This window comes from Aquarana catesbeiana, linkage group LG02, assembly GCF_042186555.1.
Source record: "Aquarana catesbeiana isolate 2022-GZ linkage group LG02, ASM4218655v1, whole genome shotgun sequence".
Lineage (NCBI taxonomy): Eukaryota > Metazoa > Chordata > Amphibia > Anura > Ranidae > Aquarana > Aquarana catesbeiana.
Window position 1 is genome coordinate 669193453 of NC_133325.1, and position 17444 is coordinate 669210896.

The following is a 17444-nucleotide window of genomic DNA, read 5'->3' on the forward strand; positions in this document are numbered from 1 at the left end:
ATGGCTCTGGCTCATGGGCAATTATCTTACTTTGAGTGATGGACCGTGAGGCATCTGTTCGTTCTTGAATTCAGATGATGTGCTACTGAGAAACTCTCAGCTGATGGGTGTTAGCAGCACACATGGTGAAATCTGTGTTCCCATTTCTCCTTTTAAGTACTTATGTACCTATGTAAAGGCATCAGGCTTGGTAAGCTGGAGGCACATTCCCCCATTTGGTGCATAATTCAGGCCTCGTTCCATTCCTGGCTCTCTCACTGCAATACCATCCCTTGAAACCTGGCAAAACTGTACAGGCTTAGGGCTGCAGATCAAGACGTATACCTACTGGCCCACGGGGGTGACACAAAAAAGAAAAAAAGTTTTACAATTTATTTTTTATGGCGTCATCTATCTGGAACTTTGGTCTCATGAAAAGAAGGCATAGCCTGCCTTCCCCCCAAAAGAAAAAACATACAGAGCACAAAGATGTACACAAGGTCCAAATGTCAGGAGACATTGGCCATTTGGCCAGCTTCTGTCGGAAAAGCATGCTTGAAAATCAGCGGCCAACCGACTCAAAATCAGCACTCTCAGCCAATGGCTGGGAGTGTTCTGGCAGGGCACAGCCCCCTGTCAGAACACAACAGCTCAGCGGGGGAGATCATTGTACTAACTTCGGATCGTTCGTACAGCAGCCCCGACCGAAGCTGACCATTTTTTAGTGTGTTCCAGATTTTAGGTAAGTGATCTATTTTTTTTTTCTTTCAACCGTTTTCCAAAAACATTTCTGCAGAGAATGTTACTCCAAGGAAAGAATATACATGGCCAACATGAACAATATATTCCCACCAGTTTTCATAAATATGCCCCTATGGTAAAACCGGACCTTGGCAAGCTCTAGTCTATATTTGCATAACTGGATGCACCAAGTTTTTGGATTGCAGGGAACTCTGGATCTAGGTGCTTGCTTTCCAAAAGGGATGGCAGTTAAGTACATTGAGAATGAACATGGGTGTATTTGAAATCCCAACACTACACTAGATCAAAAAGAAAAAACACAGCCACAGCGCAGCACCTTCTGCATGTAAAATGGCACTGCTGTAGGCTAAGGCTCCATACATACTATTCGATTTTCTGCAGGTTTTTTCTTCAGATTTACCAAAATCCTATAATATGAGGTCAAACCTTAATGCCGCGTACACACGGTCGGACTTTTCAGCTACAAAAGTCCAACGGACGCTGACGGACTAAAGCTGGCTGGTAATCCGATCGTGTGTGGGCTTCTCCGGACTTTCAACGTACTTTTTTAGCCTCAAATCCGACGTACTTTAGATTTGAAACATGCTTCAAATCTTTACGTCGTAACTACGCCGGACCCGGAAATCCGCTCGTCTGTGTGCTAGTCCGACGGACAAAAACCCACGCTATGGCAGCTATTGGCTACTGGCTATCAACTTCCTTATTTTAGTCCGGTGTGCGTCATCACGTACGAATCCATCGGACTTTTGTGTGATCGTATGTAGGCAAATCCGTTCGTAAGAAAGTCTGCCGCAAGTCCGCCAAAAGTCCGCCAAAAGTCCGTCGAAAGTCCGTCGAAAGTCTGTCGGACAGGCTGTCAGACTTTTGTAGACGAAAAGTCTGACCGTGTGTACGCGGCATAAGAGTTTCAATTTGTATGCAGTCAGGCAGGCCCTTGCACTACATGTGTCACACCAAAAAAGTGACATTGTACCAAAACCTAAGTGGGGGAACTTATTGGTTCATTACTGTCAGGTAAGATTCCAGAAATATTGAACGTGCAACTAGTAATCTATAATGTGCATAGTTACCTTATCTCTCAGAAAACACAATCCAGTAATCAGAAGGAATTGTTTCAAGTGGTGTAGGAGCTCTGGTGTGTCTGTACAATACATATATTATTTACAGCGCTCATTTTGTGATATTCCGTTTTCTTTGTACTCAAGAAGAATACAAATGTACCAATCTGTACATAGCTCTTCAGGAAGACAATACAGGCGCATATAAGTAGTAAAGCTGGCTGATCTCATTAGCTACAGCTTACTTCACAAACGCACTACGCGCAGGAGACAGCCAGCGGAAGTTTGCTCAACCTTCACACTGAAAGATGAGGTGAGCTAATTATGGATGTTCTTGATGTCTAACAGGCAAACCATTGTCACTGTACTGGTTAGGTTATTCGGTGGCTGACATTTCATTCTGTAAATCTCCTTGTTTGAAAGGTTTCTTATAAAGGGTTCACATGGGTGCATTTTTTATATGTAGAATTACAGCTGCAAACAAAAGCAGTGTGCATGTGTGTGTATATGAAAAAATATAAACAGTACAAAAGGGCATCTGCAGCACACATTCAAGCCAGGAAAAAAACGAACTGGTCATTTTAAACTACTACAAATAGATTATATATATATATATATATATATATATATATAATATATAATATATATGATATATATGAAGGTGGACACCCGAACATCACAACTAGTTTATGGATCCCTTAAAGCAGTAGTAAACTGCAAAAAACAATGCATACAATGCATACAAGCACATTATGAAAGACTTACTTAAAAATTAAGTCCTCCAGCAGCACGCTGTCACCGCTTACAGGGCTTCTATCTTCACCCAGTCTTCCTTCCGGTGCAGCCATCTGATTGGCCAAGCCGCGGTGTCGTCACTCCCGTGGCACAACTCTCCTAAAGGCACAACTGGCCTAAAGCCATTGTAAAGTCTCAAGGTTTATCACCTTAATACATTCTATGCATTAAGGTGAAAAACCTTCTTTGCTGCAGCACCCCCCCCCCCCCCTTTGTTACCTGAGCCCAATCCCATCCAGCGATGAGCACGAGCCCACTGTCTCTCTCCTCATTGGACAGATTGATAGCAGCGGGAGCCATTGGCTGTCAATCAAATTCAGTGACACGGGAGTGGGGGGGGGCCTCGAGTCCCACTGTCTGTGTCAATGGACGCAGCAGCGGGACTCTGGAGCGTGCCCGCATGGGTGTTCCATGGAGAACGGCTTTACATGGGGGCACCCGATGAAGTGGAGGAGCCAGGAGTGCCAGTGGGGCACCCCAGAAGAGGAGGAACGGGGCTGCTCTGTGCAGAACCCTAGCACAAAGCAGGTAAGTGTAACATGTTATTTTTAGTAGGAAAAAACAAACCTTTACAACCCCTTTAGGTAAATATCTCCTAAATGGTACACGTTTAGGATATATTTACTGTACCTACAGGTAAGGCTTACCTGTAGGTATAAATCAATGAAAACATCTTTGCTATCACTTTAACAGCCATTATTGTGGAGATGGCCTCCACTGCTTGATGAAGGCTTTCCATGAGATTTTGGACTAATTTAACATTTGTGACGTCAGGTACTAATGTTGAGTGATAAGACCTGGCTTACCGTCGGTGTACCAATTCGGCCTAAAGGTGCTCAACAACATTGGTAAGCAACTATGCAGCAGCAAAGGTTACACTACTGCAGCAATTTCAATGGATCTTTTTGCAGGATATTTACAAAAAGTCTTATTTGTACAGACAATCTATATTGTACTTGTGGTTTTATAGTTTAAACATAGTTGTTCTTTAAAGCAAAACTTTACCTTTAAATTGTGTCTTCAACCAATCAAAACATCAAGTGTCATAACTGATCGTATGTGAAGCACCAAGGCAGTTGCAGATCAAGCAGAAGCAGCTTCCTTGGCTGTAAAGGATAGGAGGATTTAATTCCGCTTTAAGGCTGTCAAGCAGCACTGCCTCTACAAACTCGCAGGGCCTAAAAATGGAGAGCAACTGAGCATGTGCAGAGCAGGGTGAGACAGTGAATTACTGGATTTTAAACAGTATAGACTTATTTTCAATGTTTTACATAGCTATACCAGCAAAAGAGGCCAGCCTGAAGTGATCTTGCAGTACTTAAAGCGGAGTTCCAGCCTGTACAAAAAAAAATTAAAGTCAGCAGCTACAAATACTGTAGCTGCTGACTTTTAATATAAGGAGTCTTGCCTGTCAAGGAGTCCCACAATCTCGGCACCCCAAGCCAATTCGTCCATCGGCTTTGGGTGCAGGCGCCGGCAATGCAAGTAAGGGAAACCGGCCGTGAAGCCTTCAGTTTGTACTGTGCTGAAGGGTCTTGTTGTCTTCTGGGACACACACACGTACCCACTCCACTCTCTTCCCCCCCACCCCCAAAAAATGTGCCAAATGTGACAGTGGAGGGGGGAAGGGGGTGCGAACAAGCAGAACTTCCACTTTCGGGCAGAGCTCTGCTTCAATTTTCTGACTAAAGTTATACTTTAATACACACAAATGAAATTATTTAGAGCCCTTTCACACTGGGGCCACCGTGTGTAAGCGGTAAAGCTCTGCTCGTTTTAGCAACGCTTTACCACTGTTTAATCGCTTTTCGTCTGCTAGCAGGGTTCTTTTAACTCCCACTAGTGGCTGAAGAAGGGGTTAAAAGTGCCTGTGTTGCGGCGCTTTGGAAGCGCTGGCTATTCATTTCAATGGGCAGGGTGTTTTGGGAGCACTGTATACAGCACTCCCAAAGATGCTGCTTGCAGGACTTTTCCTAACGTCCCGCAAGTGCACCACCCGAGTATGAAAAGTCACACTGAAATGAATGGGAAGCAGTTTTCAGGCGCAATTTGTAGCGCTAAAATGCCTGAAGACCGTCTCAGCGTGAAAGGGGTCTTCCAGTAATGGGTTGTCCTTCAGACATGCCACACACCTGTCCCCATGGGGCCACTCAGCACAACTTCTACTCTTCTTTTAAACCTTTACTTTTTTGCACGAGAGCCACAACTTCCATCCACTCCAAAGAAAAATTTGTTTTCTGCTTGTCCCGGAAGAGTATTAACTCACAATTTGAATAAATGGAGAGAGCAGTTCACATTAACGGGAGTTGCAAATCCTGATGGTAAAGATTTTGAAGAAGAGGTTCCGTAGCATGCAGCTGACCACAGGACAAAGTCTTGGCAGAGCTTGGCAACTGTTTGACTTGTAAAGAGGGGATTTTGGAGAACATCAGTGCCCACTTTAAAATGATATTTTTTACATGTGTATAAAAAGCATTTAAAAATGAATAATTCTTTGCTATGGAAAATGGCCGCAGCAGCCATTATATATGGGTCTTGTCTTCCTGGGTGTACCTCTCTGCCTGAAAGTCTACTAAACAGAAGCAATCTTTTGGAAAAAATTGAATCTCCGCAGTCTCTGATGCCATAAAACTCCCACAATGCTCCTGGTAGCCAGAGACCATGTGATCGGGTTTTAGGTCATATGTTGGAGTTAAAAGCAATGATTATTTTTCCATGACAAGAGACTGGTACAGTGTGCTGGTAGGTGTGAATTTTAGTGACAGGTCCACATGAAGTTATTCTAGATGAAGATGTGCCCAACAAGTAACTCTGTATAAACTTTCTGTCCTGTAAATATGTCGTCAGATGCACAGTTCGCTTTAATAACCAATTACTTACAAAAAAAAAAAAAAAAAAAGAAAACCTCTTTTTATGCGCTGTATACTAGTGCTAGTCGTGACCAGTGCTCAATTCCCATGATGTCATAATGCTTGGAGCCAGAAGATTAGCTAACACGCCATGCAATTGGCAACACTAGAAAAGGCCCAGTCATCCCTCCACAGTCATCTAGACGGCTAGGACTTTGGGACTAATTTTACTGCGACTAATCCTCACCCTTCAATTAAGCCAGTCTACAAAGAGTTTTGACGTGAATATAAATTATTTTTAAAAGCTTCTTGATCGTGTTTCTTTTTAGTTAGCATCACGTTGCGACTGTAATAAACAAAAGCAGAAAAAATAACAATGTCGCTGTATAGTAAACGCATTGTGCAGCTGTGGACGCCTGGAACACATTTCTGGCTGGCGACACATTGAAGGATCAAGAATGCTATTCAATGCAAAGCAAACACTTGCAGCAAGTATAAATAGGGGCTTGTATAAAAGGCCTTTAGAAGCCGAGGTTCCCTCAATATACTGCCCAGATTTTCAGGATTTCCCAGTTTGAGGGCATCTGTCAGCCATTTGACCCATGAAGCTTCAGATGAAAGCTAATGCAGCTATAAGTTCATATGCTAAGAAAGTGACAGGAAATGTAATATGTTAACAGATATTAACCTAATTAAACAGTACCTGACATATAAATATAAATATAATTAGCAACATTGTGCTGCATAAAGCCAAACTCCAATCAAACAGTTAAATACACATTTAAAATGCAATCTTTATTTGTTCAGCCTGTCTTGTGATTCAGGTATCCCTGCCAGACAGCACAACCAGATCCTGGACCCATATGCAGCCTACACAGTAGTTAATCAACGTGGCTTGGTCAAGCACCCTCACCAGACTGTAAACATGTTAATGGAAAGCAACAGTGCCCTGACTGGCTGCGCACAGACTTAGGCCTGCCATACACAGTTCAAATCCTGGCCAGTTCAGCAGGAACTGGCTGAGATTCAAACCGTTCATGGGCAAGGCTGAATGTACCAAGTTGATCAATCGATCAACTTGGGTACAATCAGCCTGCTGGATTTACCTGTGATTATCGCTAGCAGTAGAGATTCCCGTCAGCACGGTCTGTGCTGATGGGGGAATCGAGCAAATTTCCCATTGTTGCAGTAAAGAAATTTGCACCGTATATGCCCGGACTTACGGGAGATGGGTATCAAGATTTAGGTAGTTTGCTATGTATAATGTTTTTAGTTTCAGGAATAAATAACCCAATTGAACATCACATTTTTTAATTATGCCTAGAGTTCAGCTTTAATATGACCCGTAACCCTAAGGCTACTTTCACACGGAGGTGGTTTTCATGCGCTTTAGCGCTAGAAATCGTCTCTGAAAAGCACCTGAAAACCGCCTTCCATTCATAGCAGTGTGTCTTTTTACACTGGGGTGGTGCGCTTGCGGGACAGTCCTGGAAGCAGCATCATTGGATCGGTTTGGGAGCGCTGTAAATAGAGCTCCCAAAACGCCCTGCCCAATGCAATGAATAGGCAGTGCTTCCAAAGCACCTGAAAAGCGCAACAAACCGGGACTTTTTACCATTTATTTTTTGGTGAAAAGTGCCGCAAAAAACAAGCACCGTTTTAGCGCAAACGGCGGGTACTGCCAGTGTGAAAGTAGCCTAAACCAAAAGCTAGCTTATTAAAAAAGCTAATTTAATTTAAAAAACCCTTTGCAGAAGATGAGAATTGAAGAATTTTATTTACATTTGCTGTATAACCAATGACATAAAATAATAAGCCTCAACAGTTTTAGCCCCTGTTCACACTAATGCAACTTGGCATGCGATCTGACAGGTTCCATTGTCGGTAACGGAACTGTTCAAATCAATGCGACCTTGCGGTGCCGCACAAATTAGAAAATGATAACATTTAGCAAAAGCAAATGCAGTTCCCTGCAGAGGAGACTGTATTCCTAACCCTGCAGTGGCCAGTGTCTCCTACCTTCCTACTGTTATAGTGCTGCAGCCTCTATCAGAATCATCAGCATTTGATACTTCCATATACTTCCACTATTTTTCTAAATGCCCCCCCCCCCCCCCCCCCCAAACGTAAGCTATGGTTCCAAGTAGTGTCCAGTAGTGACGTAAGGGCTGGAAAATAAAACCACATTGTGTATCGGGGGACACACAAGGGTTGAGATTTACTAAAACTGGAGTGTGCAAAATGTGGTGCAGCTCTGCATAGAAACCAATCAGCTTCCGGATATATTTGTCAAAGCTTACTTGAACAAGCTGAAGTTAGAAGCTGATTGGCTGCCATGCAGAGCTACACCAGGTTTGGCACTCTCCAGTTTTAGTAAATCAACCCCAAAGCATCCAATGCTCCCAGAAGGTTCAAATGCTGAAGATTCTGATATATAGGCTCCAGTGCTGGAACAGAACAAAGGTAGAAGACTTGGGCCACTAGAGAGGTCAAAATATTTGGGTGACATCAGAGTTACTGTAAAGTTGTCCAAGAAAGAGGAACTGTTTCTACTTACAGATAGGGGCTCTGAACAGCTCTAATACCCTCATTATTTGTAATGGAAAAAAGTGGAGGCCGTTTTAAATTTCAACCCTCAAGTCTGGTACACACGGGGCAAATATCGTCCGGTATCACAGAAACTGGCCAGCAATTGGCCCGTGTGTACCGCAGACTGTCCAGCTTAGAACGGGCATACCAAAAAAAAAATTTGCCGATTGGCATCCGATCACGTGTATTCTGGCAGGGGGGGGGGCAGTCCCCCGGTCAGAGCACAATAGCTCAGTGGGGAAAATCGCTGTACTAACATTGCAATTAGTACAAAGACCTTATCGCAAACTCCTCAGTTTTTTTTTGTTCAGCCTGCAGGGGTGAACGAAAAAAGAACTCAGTGTGTACCAGGCATTACATGATATCAGATATGCCAAAACAGAATGGTTGTTGGGGGATTTGCTGCTATTGGATACCTATTCAGTTCATTGACTATACTTGGCAGCACCATACAGAACACCCAGTCTGGGTCAGCACAGCTGATTTCAAATAGTAGCTTAGACATCAATCAGCACTTGGCTCTCCCTTAGATGTTAATGAGCTGAGGCCTGCAAATTATGGCACAAAATGACCCTTCCTATTCATCTATCCTGATCTATTTTAATTACTTATGATGTTTGTAATTACTGTTACCAATATTGAATACTAAATGTCTTTCTTTATGAATATTGGCTTACTACATGGTTACAGGAATTTTGTTCATTAAAAATATATTTGTTTTCTCTTAAGGTCTTTGCTCTTCCCTAGGGGTATTGGCAGATATTACCACACAGCAGCAGTGCTTGGGTCTCCACTTTGGTTGCAATAGCGTTTTTTCCGCCTATCACCTCTGCAAAACGCTTCCCCCTTTTCATCTGGAGGAATAATATTCTCTTTAGTCTTGCACCCATCCTGACCTCTCTGCATCAGCCGTACGTGCTTTTCACACTTGGCCACACCAATTGTGGCAGATCTTCTCTTTTTTGTATTTTTTCTATTTACTGGTATGTTTGTTTTACTTGGCTTCAATGATGCTCATTTCTGTAACTATGAATATGATTCTGATGTGTGATGCTTCGTACGAAATGCCCCTGAAGAAAGGACTCTACATAGGTCCAGAAACGTGTTGGGCTCAGTACTGAATGATCTGCATTTTTATATTTGTTATAGGATTCTGTCTATGCTGTATATGCTAATCCTGTTTGGTGTTATCCGCACCACGTATATTCATATAATTTTAGAATAATAAATCTTTTAGTTTTTTTTCATCAATTGTTGATTAGTTAAAAGTCCCTTAGTATTCCTTGGGGGGGGGGTACTTTTTCTTATTATATTGTTTAAATTGGGATGTTGGCAACATATGGGTCTTCTCGGTTGGATTTCTATAAACAATTACTAAAACTATTGCATTTAATAATTCTGTGTACTGTGGGAGACCAGATATAGTGAATGCAGGGTCCTGGGTTTAGTAACACTTTAACTCCACCATAAATTGCAAACAAAACTGACAAACACTTCAGCTAAAGGGATGCGGAGTATCAGAGCTTGGTGAGGACTTTTAGAAACATTTACGAATACAGATATAAAAATGTTCAGGAATTAATCATAATTACAATAATACAGATTGTTTTTTTTTGTTTTTTTTTTAGGTGTACCTCTTCACTGGAAAAGGATAATCAGTAGGGAAATGTGACAGATGGTACTTAGACAAGCAGACAATACAGAATACAGAATACGACTAGATCTGATTATATTGAGATGTTGGTGGTTTTGATGAAGGTAGATAGGAGCCTACACAAAGACAATTTCCTGTCTAGTCATCTCATAGCACAGAATACCTGCACGCTGGCACTCCGGAGCCTCCTTACTACAGCAGCTGATAATATATAACACAGCACTTTTAAAAAGCATTCAAATGTGTTCATTGCCTGACAGATGACCGCCTACATCTCCAAGTGTACATGCAGGATTTTATATTGTATACTGTAAGCATAAAATCATTAAGTGCAATTAAAAACTCCATTCCAACTTCCAAAATGATTTTGTTTTTACAAGCAGCTGGCCCCCATGTTTATTCATCCAACACAAACTTTCAGTGGTCAGTGAATACGAGTCAAACATTCAATGGGCATTGAACTATAGTACAGTCTATCCCAGCATACGATGATGAAGAAATCAGCCCCTTCCAAAAGGGGCTCCGTGATTCCTTGCTGCTATTATTTACATTTCATATTCAGCCAACTGATAATATTGAATTAGGTCTAAACCGAAACTGGACAATATTTAGTGTGCAAAGCACTGTCTATCATAAAACTGCCAATTTTCCCTTCAGAAAATACTGTTTTTGCCTTTTTGTCTTTCTTTTGTGTGTCTCCGTACTGCTGATCTTCAATGGACTCTTTCAGCCTCTTCCTGTCTACATGCACAGGCTCCAGGGCTGGCTGAATATCATTACCAGCTTCTAGTGACAATGTACAGCCACTTGTAGATTCTACAAAATCTTCAATGGAATATTATTTATTGGGGTCAGATCTATTTTAACTGCACAGAACTGACTGCACTATATAAGATATCAGATGAATAATAAACAAGAGCTACTTATGTTTTTTGTGATGTACAGTCTTTCACCAAACCATATCAGCTCAGACACGCGACTTTCGCTGTCCATCAGACTTTCCAGAGGGTTAAGGGCTCTTTTCCACTAGCAGGTTGAGGGGTGGTAAAATGCCTTGACTGTTTTATGGAGTGATTAGCGATCTGTAAGATGCCACATCGGAGCTACAGAAAAAAATTTGTCTTTGCAATGTAAGTTGGTCATACACAGCTTGAACTTCAGCCTATACCTGGTGAATCTTCTGAAATTCCACACAGGATTAGCTCTGTCGACACCACTCAGCTCAACAAACATTGAATGAAAAATCAAAGAAGCTGAATAGAAAATTGATGGCTGAACAGTGGAAAATGTCCTCACTGTTTGGGTTTTCAATAAGCCTTGGCTACTAAATACAATGGCCATCAGTGTATAGTCTTCCATCCATGCTGTTTAGCATGGATAGAGGAATCTATTGGATTCCTTTGCTTCAGCTTGCAGACCCATGAGAAAAATCTGTGTGCAAAGCTAGCCTTAGCATCTTTCCAAAAACCAGCAGGATGCCAACTAATGCAAAGTTCAAATAAACCACCTACAACCATAGAGTAGAAACACAAACATGAAGCTCATCAGTGAAAGCAAAAAATAAGAAAATCTAGACAAAGCACACCTCTGCCCAGTGCCCCCTCTTTAAAGGGATGGCTAGAGAAGAGCACCCAAAGCAGTGTGCTTCTATGGGCAGGTTTTTCAATAAGGTTGGACCACACTCTCCCCATAGAGGTCTGCTGGCAGAAGCCATATAGAACACTAGGCACTTGCAATTGGAACACTGTTGGTAGTGTCTGTATTGTTAAATAATAAGTCCACGCTGCCCAACAGAGAAGTGTGAGTTGAGTTACTTGGCTCAGCACAAACTTTGAGGTTCTCTTGGAGATCAAAAACTGCCAGAAAAGGATGCAGTATGAACGAGCCCTAACAAAAAAACACATGCTGACCATTTCTAAAATTACCTGACTTGGAAGTAATTCTTTACCAGCCCACTGGCTGTAGTAGAGTTGTTCTATGCAGGAACATCACACGAACGTTGTGCAAGTTTAAATAAAATCTGTTTGCAGGTCACACCATGTTGAATAAGAATCATGCATGTAATTGACTTACTAAATTGTGTCTGTAAATTTGATAATAAAAGTGTCACCTCCCAAAATTCAAGCCAGGGCAGATCGATGGGAGGTGGAACTTTCTCGGTGATAAAGTTAATGCCAGCATTAGGAATGTACTACGCCTAGTTCGATAATCATTAGGGATAGAATGAATGATTACACCATAGTCTGATGGAAAAATGATGCTCATATTTTTCAATTAGGAGACTGAAACGCCTTACAGATGATCAAAACAAGACGATGTGTGAGAGTTTGGCTGGATGGAAAATCAAACAAATCTCTTTGAAACAGGATGTGACTGAATGTAACCATGTGCAGGCCTGGGCCATCATCATGAGTCAATGACTTTTTTCCTTTTTTTATTAAAAATTCAATGCAATACTTTGTGAAACAAGGTAAAATGTCTGGCATCAATAATGCTTGCATTTCAGCCACAGAACAAGCTTGCAACTAGTATATATGTTTTGGGTCAGGAACTCAGAAAGTACTAAAGTTAGACTAAAGTTAGACTGGGCAATTCATAGGTGACACCCTTTAGAAATCTGTTGTGCCTCCGTTCCTGCGTCAAATCAAAGACAAGTAGAATAATTCACCAGAGGAATGGTGGGGGCCCGCACTGATGCCAGCATGCCCATACTGCAGACACTCCTGTCCTCAATGCATGTTCAGCTTGTTAAGGAAATTGTAAATTCTGTATATAATTGTATTTTATTTTGTATGCTTTCCCTATGGATTGCACACTGCTTTCATTGTGCACACGGCACTAATAATGTTGTGATTACATGTTGCATTCTTTCAAGTCCTCATTAGAATTTAGCCTGCCTATGTTACACCCCTTGTTACCATAAAAGTACAATTGTAATATTAATGTGATACCTACGTAATCATGTATATAAAAAACTTCAATGTCATTGAATAAACAGAAGAGTTTTTTGGAAAGATGCTGAATGTATCGTTTGTGTTTGTTCCCTACTGCAGTAGTTATTGATTTGCAACCACTAATCACATTTTTTTGCAGTTTTTTCTTAGGAGCCTGTAAAACATTACACCCGTGATTAGTAGATTGTGGTGCAGTGTCACCCTCCTTAGATTGTCAGTATAACGGTCTTCCACTACCCCCGATACGGGCAGGCAGTTACTAAAGTCCAGGAAGATCAATGAACTAGGAAAGCGCTCACCAGGGCCCTGGTAGTTTATTGAGAACTACAAGCTGGCTGATGGTAGTTCTAGTTCATTTATTCACAAAACTGTGTGAATGAAAGACACGGCCGTGTGGGCAGAGCCCTGCTTGCGTTGGTGGTTACAAAATAAATAACAACTTTTAAAAGGACTATACAAGCTGGTGTGGTGCTCCCATCCTTTCAAAAACTTTAGTTATTTAATTGAGGAAGAATATAAGTCTTATCTTTGTGGGTGGTCATCTGGAAATCACCCACATAGAAGGTCCCTTTCTTCTAAGTTGGATATAAATGGGATATTGAGCACTGGTAAAACTCAGATTCTGGTGTATTATCCTGGCCATTTACAATGTCGTTTAAAAAAAAAAAAATCTCCCATTCTTTCAAAAACTTTTTAGTAAACTCCAATGAGGGTCCAGCAAGACCCCACAGTTGCTGGTTAGCAGCCTCTAGGACGCCATAGCGCATTTCCAAAAGGTTCAGCGCTCCTACATCATAAAGATCCTCACTGAAATGGTCAGTATAGCTACAACCGATATTTTAGCTACAGGCAGAGCCTGGCTTCTTATAGCCTTGGATATTTCAAGAGTGAGATGTCCATGCCATCATTTCCAACTATGTTCTAATCCATTTGGGAGTTTTGTCAGCTCAGCATCCCCTATTGCATTCTTAAGAATATCAAAGGTAGAAAAATCAAAGTGCAAACATGGAAACGCCTCATGATGGCCATAGCTCATGGACAGAAATCAGGAACCCAGGTAATGAGATCTCACCAATACAATCTCTAAAGTTATAGTAGATCTCCCCAGACTGAAAAGGATACAATAAATTTCCAGGTATTTATTATTAATGCCCTTTGCATTTTGGAATGCAGGCTTGTATTTCCAATCATTACAACTGCATGTTCAAAGGCATACATAAAACATACATAGGGATGAACTTTTTAAGCCAAAAAAGGAAAAAAGAGACAGGGTGCCAAGTTATTGATAGGGTTGAAGCAACAGAATTAGGAGGGTTACAATTTTTCAGACAAGGTGGTAACCCCGAATGTACAGTAAAAGTAGCTGCTTTTCTTCTTCCAAAAATACTACAGTAAACTTCAAAGGGACTGTAGATGCTGTAAAACTTTAAAGAATATTTTATCCTAGCAGCACAGTGACCCAGGGCCTCTCAGCCGTTCTTAAAGGTGCATTCTAATCTTATTGGTCAAGGTTAACTTTTTTAATAAAGAATCTTCCTTTGCTTTCATCCATCTTGTCATTTTCAGAAAGCTGTTTGAGGGGGCGGAAGAGGCACTAAAATGAGGTCTCTGGTTATGAATTACTGTGGACAAAGCATAAGTCTGCACTGCAGGTCTCTCTTTTTCTTCTAATATATTTACTAAGCCACACATTTCTGGAAGTACCCAGAAAAAAAAAAAAAAAAAAAAAAAAAAACACTCAGCATATTCAGTAATAATTCCCTTTACTACTACCGATTGCTGAACTTTGCCTATGGAATGCCACATTTCAGTAACTGAACTGCTCTAGGAAAATTGATTTTGCATAGACAAAAAATAAGCATATGAAAACATTCCATTTTTATCTACACAAAATGAAACAGTAAGGAAATAATAAGTATACAATAAATGTACAGTGGAAATGCTCTAATTTTTATGTCTCAAGGGACAGGCATAAAACTTGTCGAGATGTGTTAAATATTGTCAAACTGGGCAACATTTGGGCATATCAGTGGTAGAGCTTAAAGCGGATTTCCGTCCCAACTTTCAAAAATGAAATGTCCGCAGCTACACATACTGTAGTTGCCAGCTTTTAATATTAGGACACTTACCTGTCCTAGAGTCCAGCGAAGTTGGCACCCCAGCCAATGTTTACATAGGCTGTTGGGTGCTCCTGCCGCCGCCATCCGCCGCTGTTGCCGGTAAGGGAAGCCGGCAGTGAAGCCTTGAGGCTTCACAGCCGGGTCCCTATTGCGCATGCGCGGAGCGCTGCGCTCTCATACTGGCCCAGCAGCAGGGGAAGGAGGAGGGAGGAGTAGGGGTCCAAACTTGAAACATACCTCGCCGCGGCGAGGTCCGACAGAGGTGGGGACAGGGTACCCGCTACCTGAAAGATGTCAAATGTGGCACCGGAGGGGGGGGGGGGGATCAGATAAGTGGAAGTTCCACTTTTGGTTAATCTCCGCTTTAAAGAATAAGTTCACCTTTTGGCGCATGTTACACATTACACCGATATTTACAGTGTAACATGCTCTAGCACATGTTGTCCTCACCCCCCTGATACCCCGTTACAGTAGGAAGGGGATCCTCTCCCCGCACCCCATGACATTTTTAAAACAGAGTGGCTGTACAGGCCTCATCCCCTGCACAGCTGTGTCTTACATTCAAAGGAATCTATGAATGAGAGAGCTACAAGTCCCCAAAAGCTTTTATTGCAGAAAGATCACATCACAAGGACAAGTGCAACGTTTCGGAGCGACGCATGACCCCTTCGTCAGGCAGGCGATCCTTAGTGTGATGGCGAGTATATACATTTATCTGTGATATTTCCAGTATCCAGCTGGTAGTTGCTACAGCACCCACTACCGATGAGCCTTGTTTCCAAGAATGTGTGCAATGAGAACATAGACAAGAAGGCTTTCAAAAGCAGGATATGTACATCATACAATCTACAAAGCAAAATAGGTTGACTTAGAAGAAAAAAAGTGTGGTTTGACCAAATCTATATTAAAAGAAAAAAATATATAAAAGGCAAACACACCTCTATGACTTACAATGTCTAACTACCAGTCCCTTAAATTAGTTTCCTTTTTGGAGGCTTTTGTTTCTTTTTTTTTCATCTAGTGAGCCTGACAGTGAAACCTTCTGTCCTAGGGTGACAACGCTCACTCACTGTACTATCTCTATGGAGGAGTGTTGTCATCATAGGGTGCTCTCCTCTGTACAGCATAGGGAGGAGAGGTTTTGTAATTCACAGGACATAGCTGGGAAGACTGATAACATTGCTTGAAGCTTTATTCTTGAATATATAATAAAGCTTTCCAGGCCACCCAATCACTAGCAAAGCTATGCCTTTTTCATAGAGACATGGATTGTCCTCTAATCTGGCAGAAGGTTCATTTATTTGATTTCTATTAGCTACTATACCATTAAATATAAAAGAAATAGGTTTCCTAGAAAAAAAAAAATATATATACACTATGAAAAAGAAAATATAGGCTTGCAGCCCCTATTTTACCTTACAATTTTCGGTGGCCTATAACCAATGTTTTACATAGAAAACGGTTCCCTGGTGAGAAGAGCCTGTGATTTTCTGGTACTCCGCCTGTGAAAACGTCAGAACAGGCAACAATCCCTCTACTGTACCCAGGAGTGCTTGCATGCTGCTACCATTTCACTGACATGCAAATTCTTTTTTTTTTCTTCTTAAAAGAAAAAATGTTAGTTATGATTATTAAGAGGCAGCAAGCACAATGAAATCAAAAGCTGGCAATGAGGCTCACTTTTGAGCTGTCACTTAGGAAATTAAACACCATTATCCTACGATTTACAAATTCTCTTGCATTTACTGTATTACCAGGGCCCCTGCACTCCATTTTATCTCTCTTACTGTTAAATATCTCCTCTCTCTGCTAACAGTGCTATAATTAACATGCGAGACGCTAGTCAGTCAGCCTCGGCAACATGCCAAGAAATCAACCCCAATTACTATATTCACAATGTCAGTAATGCTCACTTCTCCGTTTATACTAATTTGAAATGGCAGGTTCCAACTTCCCATGTCTGAATTATACAATACCATTTTCATACAATCCCATTATACTAGAACGTAACATTAGTGCCTACAGAATGCTTGCTATGTAAACTTGCAAGTCAAAAAGAAAAACTACAGATAACCTTCTAAAAATAGTTGCTGCCAGAATTGTCGTTGAAAGAAATACACAGAACTGCTAAGGGATTTTAGGGGCAAGTTTTATTTATGTATAAATAATACAGGATGTCAGAGTGCTAAAGAAAATCTGTCTCTCTCAATGTAAACCTTTACATATGCCCAGTGAAGTGACTGGCTTCAGGTGATACACAGAGATGAAACAGATCCTCCTACATAAGTTGTACCTGTCTATCTGCAGCCTTTTTTCTCTATATCTGTTTAAAGTCCAGAATTTATAAAGCTTGTCTGAGCATTCAGAAAACTGAGAAGTTACACTCTGCAGAGCTCAGAGCTTCCTCCTCTAGAGAAGTCTGTTGTTTCTCTTCTGTGAAGAGGAGAAACAAAGGAGGGACAGGCTAGAGAATGAATGATTACTGTGATAGATAAGCAGAGGCCATCACAGCGATGTGATCGACAGTCAGTTCTACCAATTCCTGGAGCGGTCACCGACAGTTTGGTCTGAAAGCTGGCTGTGTGTGATTGAGTGTGCTTCCAGCACAAACACAGGAATATATATATATATACGGCGCCCAGGATTAACGCCCACTTTCTGGATCCCAAATATATGTGTTATGT

At 41.4% G+C, this 17444-nt stretch overlaps 1 protein-coding gene across 5 annotated transcripts in view; it reads right to left on the bottom strand.

Moving 5' to 3' along the window:
* Positions 1-17444, bottom strand: part of CUX1 (cut like homeobox 1) — a 536633-nt gene that overhangs the window by 411081 nt on the left and 108108 nt on the right. The window contains exon 1 of one of the 5 annotated variants that reach the window (XM_073616664.1): positions 11612-11735. The exons of the other annotated variants lie outside the window; for them this stretch is intronic. The gene's annotated coding sequence lies outside the window, so the exon portion shown is untranslated. Of the gene's footprint in view, positions 1-11611; positions 11736-17444 lie in introns of those variants that run through there. 5 annotated transcript variants of the gene reach the window in all.